Raw genomic sequence first — 14,717 nt, 5'->3', positions numbered from 1 at the left:
TGTAATGCCCCCACCTCTCAAGCACTCTTCGAAGCCCAGAATCAGGAAAATGCACTTTGTACAGCATGCTAGTTGAGGACAGGCCATACGGTTACACAGGATTGCTTGAAGATTTAGAAGCACAAAAGGAGACAGAATGCAAAAGCTGAAGCCTTGGCTTTTCCAGCCTGGAAAATGTGCTTAGTTTTTTCCCCAAAGATATTAACTATTTCCATGTAAAAAGTCAGTAGGAGAATCTACAGATTGTGTCTAGTGATGTTACCTGAACAACTGAAAAAAGTCAAGTCAAGGGGCTACTTTTTTTTTTTTTTGAGACGGAGTCTCATTCTGTTGCCAGGCTGGAGTGCGGTGGCACGATCGCCGCTCACTGCAACCTCCGCCTCCCAGGTTCAAGTGATTCTCCTGCGTCAGCCTCCCGAGTAGCTGGGACTACAGGCGCGTGTCACCACGCCTGGCTAATTTTTTTGTATTTTTAGTAGAGACGGGATTTCACCGTGTTAGCCAGGATGGTCTTGATCTCCTGACCTGCTGATCCACCTGCCTCAGCCTTCCAAATGCTGGGATTGCAGGTGTGAGCCACCGCGCCTGGCTATGGGACTACTTTTCAAGAGCAGATGTTTTACGGGCAACACATTTGGTTTGTTTTGGACGTGGATGGCTTCCAGAACCTTTGGTTAACCTGTCTTCAAAATTTTTTTAAGATAGTATTTTGGGCTGTGTGTAGGGAAAACTCTGTTTTTTCTTTGTTCTCACACTACAACAATCATCAGCACACAAGTAGAGACACCAGCTGAGTATCCTCTAATTCACTTCCAACAGTGTCTACCCAGAGATAATGTCAGAGCCCACTGATTGAGGGCTCAGTCCCCAAGACTGCTCCTACCCACACACCAATGATAAGTCTGGGCCTCCCCGGAACTTCTGACCCACCAGCTTCAAGTTGGGGTCCCCAGAAGCCCCGCTTTGGCTTTGATGAATTTGCTGGAGCAGCTCACAGAACTTGGTGAAACCCCTACTTATGTTTACTGGTTTATTGTAAAAGATATTGCAAAGGATACCGATGAAGAGACACGTGGGGTGAGGGGTGGGGGACAGGGTGTGGAGCTTCTATGCCCTCCCTGGGTGCCACCCTCCAGGAACCTTAGCATGTTCAACTGTCTGGAAGCTCCTTGAACCCTGTCCACTTGGGTTTTTTTACCGAAGCTTCATGACACTAGCATTCCTTTCCCCAGGGCACAGGGTGGGACCCCCTCATGGAGGGTCTTAAGACCCTCAATCAGAGATCTTCCCTCCCACCTTTTTGAAAGCCTCTTGCTCTTCACCTCTTGCTCTTGCTTTGTCAGCTGAAGTTCTTTTCAGGATGGTCATCTCCTCTCTGGGCAGTCCCTGATCCAACTGAGCCTTAGTTTCCTCGTGTGTGAAATGGGAATGAGAATTTTTTGCCGCCTCCTCTGCCACACACATTGTCATGAAGATTAAATGAGGTGGTAGACATGAAAGTACTGCATCTAGTGCCTTTCTGTAAGCATAGGAGGCAGAGAGGAGATAGGGGGGTCAGGATGGAGGAGGCAGGGCTTTGTATTAACATGTAAATAGGGAGAAAAAAGCCTCAATTCCTACCTTTTCCCACTCATGGTCCTTCCCCAACTTAGGACCTGAATTAGAATGTCCAGCTTCTTCTGGGAAGGAAGATTCTTCTGAGGGCCTCATGGAGTTGTATTCATTTTTCCAATTTAACCAAGCCACTGCTGTGAAGGATGTTCCTTAGTGGTATAGTTTGGAGGTCTGAGCCCTCCAAATCTCATGTTGAAATTTAATGCCCAATGTTGGAGGTCGGGGCCTAATAGGAGGTGTTTAGGTCACAGGAGCAGATCCCACTTGAGTAGATGAATGTTCTGTGGGTTGGTGAGTGAGTTCTCACTCTGTTAGTTTCCATGAGGAGTGGTTGTTACAAAGAGCCTGCCTCCTCACCCTTGCTTCCTCTCTCACCATGTCATCTCTGCACATGTCAGCTTCCCTTCACCCGCTGCCATAAGTGGAAGCAGCTTGAGGCCCTCGCCAAATGCCGAGTCTTGAACCTTCTGGCCAGTGGAACTGTGAGCTACATGAACCTGTTTTCTTTATAAATTACCCAACCTTGTGTATTCCTATCTAGCAACACTAAATGGACTAAGACACTGAGCGTAACGTGTACAGTCATGCCTCACTTGATGACGGGTATATTTTTAGGAATGCATCTTTGGGTGATTTTGTTATGTGAACATTATGGAGTGAGTATACTTACACAAGCCTAGGTGGTGTAGCCCAGTACACATGTAGGCTATACAGTATAGCCATTGCTCCAAGGCTGCAAACCTGTACAGCATATTATTATACTGACTACTGCAAGCAATTGTAACACACACAATAAGTATTCGTTTATGCAAACATGGAAGAGATACAATAAAAATATTGTATAAAAGATAAAAAAGGTACACCTGTATAGGACACTTAGCATGAATGGAGCTTGCAGGACTGGAAGTTGCTCTGAGTGATTCAGGATGTGAGTGGTGAGTGGATGTGAAGGCCTAGGACATTTCTGTACACTACTGTAGACTTTACAAACACAGTACACTTAGACTACACTAAATTTATAAAAAATAGTTTTCTTCAATAATAATCTTAGCCTACTGTAACTTTTTAACTTTATAAATGTGTAAATTTTGTTTAACTTTTTGACTCTTTTGTAATAACACTTAGATTAAATCACAAATATTATACAACTGTACCAAAATATTTTTCTTTATATCCTTCTTCTGTAAGCTTTTTTTATTTGTAAAATTAATTTTTTTCTTTTACCTTTTAAACATTTTTTGTTAAAAACTAAAACACAAATACACACATTAGCCTAGGGTTACACAGGGTCAGAATTGTCAATATTACTGCCTTCCACCTCCACATCTTGTCCCACTGGAAGGTCTTCAGGGCAATACACGCATGGAGCTGTTATTTCCTGTGACAGCAGTGCCTTCTTCTGGATACCTCCTGAACCACTTGCCTGGGGCATTTTACAGTTAACTTAAAAGAAATAAGTAGGAGTACACTCTAAGATACTGATAAAAATATAGTACAGTAAATGCAGAAACCAGTAACATAGTTGTTAATTATCATTATCAAGTATTGTGTACTGTACATGATTGTGTGTGCTAGACTCTTATGCAACCGGCAGCACGGTAGGTTTCTTTACACCAGCCTCACTATCAACATGTGAGTAATGCGTTGCAGTGCAACAGTGCTCTGATGGCTGTATCACCAGGCAATAGGAATTTTCCAGCTCCATTATAATCTTATGGGACCAGCATCTTCTATGTGGTCTGTTATTGACCGAAACGTTATGTGGTGCGTGACTGCATTTTCTCTTTGCTATTTGGTGCTGCTTCTGAATCGGGAGGGTTTTATGATTCCTCAGTTGCTTGCTTCCCCCTTAGATGAGTTTTCTAGGGCTGCCTTAACAAAGTAGGTGGCTTCAAACAACAGAAACTCTGTCACATTTTTGGAGGCTGGAAGTCCACAGGCGTGGTGTCGGCAGGCCCATGCACTTCTGAGACCCATGGGGAGAACCCTTCCTCCCTTCCCCAGCTTCTCGTGCTGTCGGCAGTCCTTGGCATTCCTGGCTTTTGGCTCCTGTCATCACATGGCTGTCTCTCCTTGTGAGTCTTTTCTGAGTCTTTTCTGTATTAAAGGACACTAGTCATGTTGGATTAAGGGCCCACCCTACTCCAGTATAACCTCATCTTAACTAATGACATCTGCAGTGACCCGTTTTCCAAATAAGGCTACATTCTGAGATACTAGGGGTCAGGATTTCTTTTCTTTTCTTTTCTTTTTTCTTTGAGGTGGAGTCTCTGTTGTCCAGGCTGGAGTGCAATAGTGTAATCTCGGCTCACGGCAACCTCCACCTCCTGGATTCAAGCCATTCTTCTGCCTCAGCCTCCTGAGTAGCTGGGATTACAGGCGCCTGCCACCACGCTTGGCTAATTTTTGTATTTTTAGTAGAGATGGGATTTCGCCATGTTGGCCAGTCTGCTCTTGAACTCCTGACTTCAAGTAATCTGCCTGCCTCGGCCTCCCAAAGTGCTAGGATTGCAGACATGAGCCACCGTGCCCAGCCTAGGTATCAGGATTTCAAACTATCTTTTTGGGAGACACAACTCAACCCATTCCCCTGCCCCACACAGGTGGGTGATGCTCCTTTGCCCTGCAGCTTCCAGGCCCTTCTTCAAGGGCAGCATCTCCTGCTCTGCATGGGAATGCAGCTCCCTGACTCTCCGGAACCCTTAGCCTTGCAATTATGTCTCTGACGCATGTGTTGGGAGCCCTGGGAACAGTGTGTGAAACTGATGCGATGTTTCTGAAGCACGTCAAGTTTGAATTTGTGCCACAACAGCCCTCTCACGCTCTGTTGCCTGTTTCACTTCAGTCAACTAAGCCTGAAACTGAGGGGCTTTGATGGTACCCGTGGGAAGGACAAAAGTCCTTCCAGTTTTATTTGAAACAATTGGTTTGGTCAGAAGTAGTGAGGTGGGAATTTGAGCAAGTACATACTTGTCCCAGTCTGCGAGGTGGAACAAGTGCATAGTGGCATCTGAATGGTGGTGATGACTTGTAGGAAGCCACCAGCCCTCGTCTATAATACAGGGTCATGGCTGAGGGACATCAGATGGGCCCATGTGGGTTAGAAAGGGCCTCCTTCACCCTCCTGTAATTGGATATTGACATCACCCGGTGCATAAGAAACATGGAGTTTCCCCAAATATGATTTATACAGTAAGAACAAAGCCAGGGGACCCCAAATTTAGTTTTTGTTTTGTCTCAGGCTTGCTGACCGAACTTAAGCACATCTCCTATTAAAACGGGATCTCTGTTTTTGTGAAAATAGTGAAATTTGCTGCATCATGATGTCTGCAAGGCAATTAATAGGTTGCTGAATGCAAACTGCTGGCAGACCTCAAGTAAATAGCCAGGGGTGATGATGGGGATGGCCACTCTCCAGCTTCGTCTCCATGGAATACAGAAGTTTTAGGCTAGGATGCAGGATTTCAGTAAGAACAAGGCCAGACCTAGGAATGAGTACTGCGGACTGGCTTGGTGGGAACCCTGAGTGGAAGTCGACCAGTGGGGGAAGTGGAGGGGCTGCAGTAGAGTTGGGGCCCAGGGCATCCTTCAGGGTGATAGGTTGGAATGTGAAGTCTAGGGAGAAGGTATCGGGGGAAATATTTCTAGAGGTGGCTGGATCTTAGGGGCAGATTCCTCATCCTAGGGTATACAGTTGCAGGGGAGATAGGTCCAGAGAGCTTGGGGGAGGGAAGGGCTGGCAGGAATCTAACAAGTGGCTGGATCTCAGGGACAGATTCCTCATCCTAGGGTATATGGTTCCAGGGGAGATAGTTCCAGAGGGCTTGGGGGAGGGAGGGGCTGGCAGGAATCTAACAAGTGTCAGATTCAAAGAGCTAAAGAATCAAGAAAGCACTCAATGTCACAGAGCTCTGGGCAGGAGGTCACAGCTGAGCCCACAGTCAGTGGGACCTGGGTGGAGTCCCAGAGAGTTATACCAAACTACCTAAATGTCTCTACTAAGTTGAGGGCTGGTCCTGGAAATTGGGGTAGAGGGTTTGCACGTGGCTGCAGAGGGAGATTTCAGAAGGACAGACAATTGTCTTTTTCAGCCCCTGCTGGGGTGGCTCTGCTTCATTTATTTTAATAGATTATAGCAGAGGAGACCCAAACATAAAGCTAAACCCATTCCCACTACCTCAGATTGACTAGAGTTGTTTTTTGCTCCTGTTGTTATTGTTTTAGTTGTCTGATTATTTATATAATCAAAGGCAAATGTGTTATTTTGGAAAATGCTCTTGAATGTAGATGTTTATACACGCCCATGACAAATTTACTTTAAATGACTATTGATTAACAGGACTGAGGCTGAAAGATGTTTTGTGATAGGCTATTATCCAAAACTAGAATGACCAAAAGCCCACAGTTTTTTTTTTTTTTTTTTAATGACTGGCGAGTCCCTGGAGGATATGAAACTTGTGTTATTTGCTACTTTTGTGTCCCTGTATCGTCAGAACATGGCCAAGAGATGGGAGGTGTGGTCATTTAAAGGAAGTAACAGTAGGTTTGAAGAAAAATTATAGCAATAACAACAGATTGTGGGGAACATTCTCTTGCCTGTTGCTGTTTGAAGAGGAAAAGACATTTTTATGGCTTTTGAAAATTTGCTTCATTCTGCCAGGATTCAAACTAGACTATTCTGAGGCCCTAAAGGTTCTAAAGCAGTTCCAAGGCAGAATATTTGACAGCTTTTAGTATAAAAATTGTTTCAGTTTCACCGTGAAAATAAAATCACGTGGACATAGTGTGTGGTTTCCAGAGCAGGCATTGAAGATCTGGGCTTTTGACATGAATTGACTTTGGACAAATCATTTAATTTCCTTAAGTCTCAGTTTTCTCATCTGCAAAATAGAAAAGTGTCTGCACTTTCTCCCTGTTACAGTGTTGGGGATAATGGAGACACAGCTTGAACCCTGACGTATAATGCAAGTCAGGGTAGGAGTTATCAGCACAAAGTAAAAAGTGAGATCTGTGTCTTTTATGCCTGTTCCCCTGCCTGTATTTTAATTATATTCACTCTAGAGTTTTGATTGAATAATGCTGGTTTCTGCTTGTTTTACTACTTAATTAATTTAAAATGTTGCCCTGGGTAATAGCTCTGTATCTAAATGAGGGCTGTTAGAAGAGGAGGGATTGTGTGTACAGATGCTTGTAAGTAATGCTTAGGTGACACTATTGTGATAATTATGGCTTTTTGAAGATGAGCTTTATAGCTAGTCCTCAATTTTCCTGTCGCTTTTTTCCTGGGCTCTCCCACTTCGGTGAGCACATTTGTTACGTGGAGCTAGCTGTTTGGGGAACTGAATCACCGGAGATGTCAGCAGCTCTGTGAATCCACTCTTCATTTTCTGTGCCTAACTTTGCAGACCCTCAAAAGTACAAAAGATTGCTCGACCACCCCTCCCCCAACTCCTCACCTCTAGTAAGGATGTGGAATGAGTAAGGACAGCAGAAAGAAGGGGTATCAAATCTAAACACTCCAGTTATCAACTTCCAGGAATAGCCATCCTTGGATCTGAGTGACCTGGAAGGTGATGCTGGGTCCTTGGTGGCTAGAAGGGTCCTAGCTATGACCCTTTATATGGGATTTGCATCTCAAGACTGTCTTCCCATCCCCTCCCATCCTTTCTGTGCCTGTACTCAGGGCTAGTGCTGAGTGCTAGAGCTGCCATGAAAGAAGTAGGTGCTGTGGCAGATGAGTTCCCAACAGGCATCTTTAAAATTAACTCTTGGGACCCCCAGCCTTGTAGTGTTCTCAGGACAGGAACCCATCGTGTATTTCCCTGTGTCGTTTTCCAGCTTATGTTTGTTCTCCAGCATTTAGTTTTCAAGAGTCTTCGACATTGGCTTCATTGTCATCGCTCTACTCACCAATTCATTTAGAATCTCATTTCAGATAGAAATCAGCCAGTGAATTTTGTTAATGGATCTTTTAGAAGCTTTTAGAGTCAGAATTGGAAAAGACCTTGGAAGGTCATATCATCCAGCCCTCTCCCCTTGCAGATGAGAACCCTGACACCCAGAGAAATCATGTGACTAGGATAGTGAGTTAGTGTCAGAGTCAGGACTAGAACACAGAGTTCTTTAAGTACCTGGTTGTAGGGAAACATGGCGTGGTCAGATTAAAGTATGTGGAGTAGTGAATACTTAGCAGGTGTACTCTCTTTCAGTTTACTCAGTTTATTTTTGAGGCTTTTGTCACAGGATCCTCTGGGAGTCACCAGCCGGAAACCTCTGTGGCCAATGGCACCTTCTGCCTGGGTATTGCTTGTACCTGCTGGGCTCATTCTGTCCGCTTGGCCTGGCTAGCTGCGCTCAGTTCATGCTACCAGCCCAGATCCCACACCTGCCAAGGGCGAGCCAGACATGGAGTGATGAGGTTGTGTGGTGAGCGAGCGTGGGGTCCAGCCACTGTGCACAGCCAGGCACACCAGGGGCTGCAGCGGGGCAGGCAGCTTCAGGCGCTGGCACAGGTGCTGGCTCCATGCGAAGCTGCAGCTGCACCAGATGTACTGCACGTGGCTTCTACTGCGGGCATCCACATCTGGATGAGAACACGGTGGCACCCAGAAAGTTGGAGATGCGAGGAATTGCAGAGCCCCAAAGGGGGTGTCACAGCCCTGGCTCGAGGAGCCCCTAGGTATGGGCTATGGAACGCACAGTCCTGGCTGCGCCTCCCCCACTACAGCTGGCGTTCCTGCAGTGGCTGCTCCAGACAGGCTGCTTCTGCCATCACTATGATATCATCAAAATAATGAATTACATGAACCAGAACTTCCTGATTTTATTAAACTTTTAAGGTTGACTCCTGGTAAACCAGAATTCTCTTACAATGACATCCTTATTGAAAAGCTTTACAAAATGCATCGTTTTACTTTTCTGAATTAGTGACCACAGTTGACTCTTTCTTAGATACTGGGGAATCTTGCTGTCCTTCAAATCCTTCTTCCCACTGGTTATAATTGTGTAAGATAATAGCTTCAGAGCACAGCTTTGGCATGAACACAAGCCAGCAGCTCCCTCTCCCCACCACCATTAGCTTATTTAAAATATAATATTTAGGTTGTTTGAATTCTTCCATATGACCTTTAAAAGCCCTATTGCTGGTATTTTATAGCATTTGAGACAGTCTGTGAGTTATCTGTAGTTCAGGAAAATCATGTAACTTGCTGCTATTATACCAGTTGCATTTTGATGTGACATTGATTTTTTTCCGCCTGCTATTTTCACGTCAGGTTGAACACAGACATAGGCGAAATATAAGCTTGGCAGCGAGCTTTGCTTGGCTTGTTTACTTCTCTCATTGGTGAAGTGGCCATGATTCAGCACTGGGTTCTTTTCTCCCTGATGTGCTAGTGAAAGTAGAGAGAGAGGAAATTCCAGGTTACCAATAGCAGTATGACCATCATAGTAGAAAACTGAAAATTGTAGTCACTACCTTCTGATTACCCCAGCTTAAATAATACCTCGTTCAAAAGATGACTAATTGAGGCTCCAAATACCACCTCCCAGCCCTCTTTAATTCGCTCAGTTGAGAAAGAGGAAGAGGGGAAGAAACTATGGAAAATCATTGAGAGGATGGTTTCCTGTGTAATTTTGAATAGATCGTGTTGAACATGGAAAACACCCGTGTTACCTATTGTGCGTTTCCTTTAAGGCTGTTGCTGTGTGTATGTCTTAGCAAGTTCAGATTATTTTGCACTCTCAAAACTGAGAGCTTGCTTTTTTCCCCCATATACTTTCTTGCATGACCAGTCTCTTAGATGTTTGTGACATTGTAGTCTGTATAATGAATTCCTGCCTTGGTGGGCTTTCTGGTTCCTTTGAACCTTAGGGAAAGGCTTGGTTAGTTTCCATTTGCTATGCATTGGCTGAGAAGCAGAGATAACTGAGTGAAAGTAAAAACACTTCTTGTTAACTGTATAGTGGAAGCTTGGAAAAGAAAAAAATATTGCAAACATCACCTTGTCACGGGGAGTCAATAAGCAGTGGCAGAAAGAACGTGGGGCTTGGAGTTGTAAGATTAGGTATCAGCTTGGCCCATTTCCAGGTGTGGACCTGGGCAAGTCAACCCTGGACCTCAGGCAACCTTGAGCCTGAGTTTTCTCAGTTGAAAAATGGGCAGGTGGGCAGGGAGGATGGGCACAACAGGGGTAGCGATGTTTGCCTTACTCTGTGGTGAATAATGGACCCCAGAGAAGTCCTTGTCCTCATCCTTGGAACCTCATCCTTGGAACTTGTGAATATGTTACCTACATGGCAAAAGGGACTTCAAGGAAGTGATTAGGTTAAGGATGTTGAAATGGTGAGTGTATCCTGAAATATCTGGTTGAGCCCAATGTAATCACAGGGGTTTTTATGAAAAAGAGGTAGAATAGTAAAGGTTAGTGGTAGGAGATATAGTGACAGAACAACAGTAATGTGAGGAAAGGGCTCGTGAGCTGGGGAATGCAGGCAGCCACTGGCAGCTAAAAAAGGTAAGGAACCGGTGAGGTGCGATGGCTCAGCCTGTAATCCCGGCACTTTGGGAGGCCAAGGCTGGCAGATCACCTGAGGTCAGGAGTTCAAGACCAGTCTGGCCCACATGGTGAAACCCCATCTCTACTAAAAATACAAAAAAAATTAGCTGGGCCTGGTGGCACATGCCTGTAGTCCCAGCTACTCAGGAGGCTGAGGCAGGAGAATTGCTTGAACCTGGGAGGCAGAGGTTGCAGTGAGCTGTGATCGCGCGCCATTACACTCCTGCCTGGGCAACCTGTCTCCAAAAAAAAAAAAAAAGAAAAAAAGGCAAGGAACCAGATTCTCCCTTTAGAGCCCCCAGAAAGAAACAGCTCTGCCAACACCTTCGCTTTAGCACGAGGAGACCAATTCAGACATCTGGGCTCCAGACCTATAAGATAATCAATTCATGTTGCTTTAAGCTGCTAAGTTTGTGGTAATTTGTTACAGTGGCAATAGGAACTAATAAACTTGCCTATCCCAGTTCTTGTAGTAGTTAAATGTGACATTGTATCTTACATGTTTATACAATTTCAAAGTGCTACGTAGATGTTACCACTTTTTAAATGGATCTTTTTATATTCATCTAGGTTTCCAGGTTGTGATTAGAATAAGTCAGGAAGACCAGGAGAACAATAAAAAGGGCTTCTTAATTAGGCAGTGAACAGATTGTGTCTGAAAATGTTAAATCCATGTTATTGAATACTTCTTCATTGTGAAATTATTTGTGGCCATTAGTACCTGTGAGGCACTTTTTAGGGGAGCAGGCAGGTGTGTGCCTTATGTTCTATAGCTGTGAGTCTCAACCTTGTATGCTCAGTGAGTCACCTGGAGAGCTTTTAAAAGTCCTGATGTCCAGGCAGCACCCCCAAGACAATTGAATCAGAGCCTCAGGAAGCCAAACCACAGCACTGGAATTTTTTAAATCTCTCCAGGTGATGGAAGTGTGCAGCTAAGGTGAGACTCACTGCAGAGGTATTGTGTTTGCTGAATAAGATTATAAATCAGTTTCTCTTTGAAGACTGATAATCTAGATGTTCTTTTGAGTTTTGGGGGAAGTGGGTGGTCTGTTGAGGACTCTGTCTTACATCTTTCAATGATATACACAAATCAGTGTATGAGCGATGCTGTAATTGTGGCAGGAAATACAAAAGTATTTGTTACCCAACACTCTTGAGTATGTTCAGCACCACAGATTGGTGTGTCCTGGTGGCAAACACATTTTCAATCAGCCAACACTTTTCTCCTCTTGTTGCCCAGAGGTTTTTAAAAAAGCAGTAGTGAGGGGAGAAAAGGAAGATGTCTAGGCCTTTTCCTCAAATAGGCAAGTCCCTAGAGACTTCAGGAATATTGTTTTTACTTCTGTCTTATGTCCTTATGTTTCCAGTTTGGAGGAGAAATAATCATATTGGAATGTTTTCCTTTGGAACCACTGTTTCCAGAAGCCACGGTTTTTGAAAATTGCCATTGCTGCTGCCCTCGTCATATTCCTGGGTGTTTTGAGAGCACATGTGCCCCCTGGCTGGCTCTGAGCTGCCTGTCACTGAGAGCACCCTGGCCTTTGACAGTAGGTGACGTCATTTGCCTTATATATGTCACAGGGAGGATATTATAGATAAAATTATTTTAATAAGCCACAAAGTGCTGTGCAGATGTCATTATATTTTCAATGAGACTTCTAGGTTGAGGTTGGAAAGATGATAGAAAGCCTGTAGAATAAGTTTATTATATTCATGTACTGCTGTATAAGAACAGATAAGGGTTGTTATTTTCTAGTATCCTATGGTATTGACCAAGTAGAGGCTCTAGTGCCATGTAACTTCTTACTGGTTATTTCAGCAATTGAGTTTAATTTTCTCAACTATAAATGGAAATATTAATGCTTGGCTCTTTTAAGGTTGCCCTGGGTGAATTTGGGTGTCCAGACAGTCTGGATTATATTGTCTCAGTTTAAACCTTGGCTCTGAAACTTACTGTGTGGGGGATACTCAGGTAGTTACTTAACTTATGTGTACCTCCATTTCCTCATCTGTAGAAAATGGGCAAATAAGATACCCTCCCATAGGGCTGTTGTAAGGATGAGATAAGGCATGGAGAAAACTGGGCACAGTTCCTGAGTGTCTCACTGTAGCCTCACCCCTGAAGCTGGGGCAGCTCAGGCGCTTGGGTAAGTGTTTTCTCCTCTTTTCTGTCCTCCCTCCCCTCTTCAGTAAGCACTTATTGGACACCTACTACTGGTAGAAATATGGTATAGATGCAGTGTTCATGCAAAATGGACACCCTTGTGAACGACTTCAGTGATTTAAAGTTTGATTTTAAAAATGAAAATAAAAAAATAAAGTTTGATTTAAAATATTGACACAAAGTAGTGATGGGAGGGAGGGATGGGGTGAGTACAGCCTGTCTGTTTCTGATGGGTCAGAAAGGTAAGACCTGAAATGGTTTATTTGCACCAACCAGAGTCAGATCATAAGTTTTTTGTTTTTTTTTTTAATCATTGTGGATATCAGCAGATGGTCTTGAGGACCAAACAGAGAAAGGTCACTGGCTGATGCACCTGATGGTAGGTACCCTGGGGAGTGGCCATGATTCTCTAATTTGATTGGCTACACAGCCAATCATGTATGAAAGCAAATATGATGACTGGGCATTTCCATGTGCCCAGAGCTGCACTAGCCATTCAGGGGTGCATGCTGTCTGCCTGGATGGAGCTTCCTGAGTACGTGCATACCTCACAGCCTAAGGGTGAGGTGCTCAGGGGGAGGCTGCAAGGTAGGAGGTGAGTAAGCTCTCATCAGTTCCCTGAGCTCAAACAAGCAGTTTGGATAAACCATAAAATTGTCTGTATTTTAACCTCTCTGTTTTTAGGGTAGCATTCACATACGGGTTTACTTTGTTGTCCTGAATTTATATTTTTTTCGTAGCAAATGGTCCAAACTGAAATCCTCCTTTTTCCAAGATTCCCTTAGTAAATATTTATTGTGCTCTAATCACGTATATGGAGCTTGAGTCTGCCTCTCAGTAACTTGAAATTTATCAGTGATTAGAACTGTTAACCGAGTTTGATGGTGATCATAATAGTGGTGTGTTATTTTTAACTCTGCTTTTCAAGAGTAGAAAAGAATTATTTTAAGGGTATAGAATAATTCTAGCAAGTGCTCAAAGAAATTTTGTTCTATCACCTATTTCACTTAAAAACCACATATGAAAAATGAGAGGACTGTAATAATGATAATGATAGCATTCTGCATTCAAAGAGTTATTCTGTGCCAGATGATATGTCAAGGGCTTTGCACACATTTCTCATTTTATCAGCCAGAAACTATATGAGGTCGTGCTTTCTTAGTGTTCACACTTTACTGACAAGGGGCATTGAAGAATAACAAGGTTAGATAACTTGCCCACGTTCAAGCAGCTTGTCAGTGGAAGGTCTTCCATTTGGTTCCAGACTCGTGTCTTTTCAACACTACCATGTTATTGCCTTGGGTAGAATCCACAGTTAGGTGGATTGAGAAAGAAGAAGCTCTAAAAGAGACAGGAAGAAAATATTGGCTAATTCACCCCAATATGTCCCTGCCAGGTTTGGATGAAGAGGAACCATATTTAGACATCTTAGAGATAGGCAGTAAGCACTGAGAATGAGAATTGCCTCAGGTCACACAGTACTTGATAGAACTTACCCAGAAGCCAGGTGCTCCTCAAACTCATTTGATGATGTCAGGGCATGGTGGCTCAAACCTGTAGTCCCAGCAATTTGGGAGGCTGAGGCGGGAGGACGGTTTGAGGCCAAGAGTTCAAGACCAGCCTGGGCAACATAGTGAGACCACTTCTCTTAAAAAAAACCCAAGCCAAACCAAAACAACAGCAACAACACTCATTCAATGAGGATTCAGTCCATACCATTACATGCTTTCAAACTAATTGATAGAGGAGAGATCCATTTTGTTTTGGATAATCTAAAACCATAGTTTTAAGAACTTTCCATTTGGGTTAAATTTTGAAATTTCTTTCTGCATATTTTGGAACAGTGCACAGGGTTTGGCATTAGCTCAGTGGCCACTTTGGGCAGGTTACTTCAATCCCCTTTGTGTGGCTGTTGGGGGAAAGAGGTGCTAATGACACCTAAAGCTTTGTAGGTATTCGTTGTAATTGCTCAGGGATTGGCCACCTGTGACACTTTTGACATAATTTTAGAAAAGGGAGCCAAGTTCTCAAAAGTAATTATGGGTCCAGGGAAATTCCTCAGGGTTAACTTCAAGGTAGCAAAAATGTAGATTTTCTAAAAAGGAAAATTTCTGGCCATGTCACATAGTGATTGGGTCTTGGTTTTTATGTGTTATGTACTGGACATCATTTGCCCCAGAGAAAGGATTTAGTACTCAGGTTGTGAGCTGGTGAAGCCCCCACAGGGCAGTACTCCCCTGTTTCTCCACCCATCTCCCCTCAGTGGAGCACGAGAGAGGAGGCAGGGAGTCATAGTACGGGTTGACACAGACTTGGCTCCCAAACCCCAGGGGATTCACAGCTGACAATGACGGGAAAGTAGGAATGCTCGAAGGCCCTCT

General features: G+C 43.9%; 1 protein-coding gene across 5 annotated transcripts in view; it reads left to right on the top strand.

Moving 5' to 3' along the window:
- The window catches only part of RNF152 (ring finger protein 152), an 86,319-nt gene that overhangs the window by 30,516 nt on the left and 41,086 nt on the right, over positions 1-14,717 (top strand). Inside the window, exons 4-5 of one of the 5 annotated variants that reach the window (XM_063699279.1) lie at positions 11,540-11,719; positions 12,188-12,319. The exons of 3 other annotated variants lie outside the window; for them this stretch is intronic. The gene's annotated coding sequence lies outside the window, so the exon portion shown is untranslated. The remainder of the gene's footprint in view (positions 1-11,539; positions 11,720-12,187; positions 12,320-14,717) is intronic. One more of the 5 variants, XM_019014193.4, reaches the window with a different exon arrangement.

Source organism: Gorilla gorilla, chromosome 17 (assembly GCF_029281585.2).
Source record: "Gorilla gorilla gorilla isolate KB3781 chromosome 17, NHGRI_mGorGor1-v2.1_pri, whole genome shotgun sequence".
Classification (NCBI taxonomy): domain Eukaryota; kingdom Metazoa; phylum Chordata; class Mammalia; order Primates; family Hominidae; genus Gorilla; species Gorilla gorilla.
The sequence above is the reverse complement of the archived record's forward strand: the minus strand, read 5'-3'. Positions and strand labels throughout refer to the sequence as shown.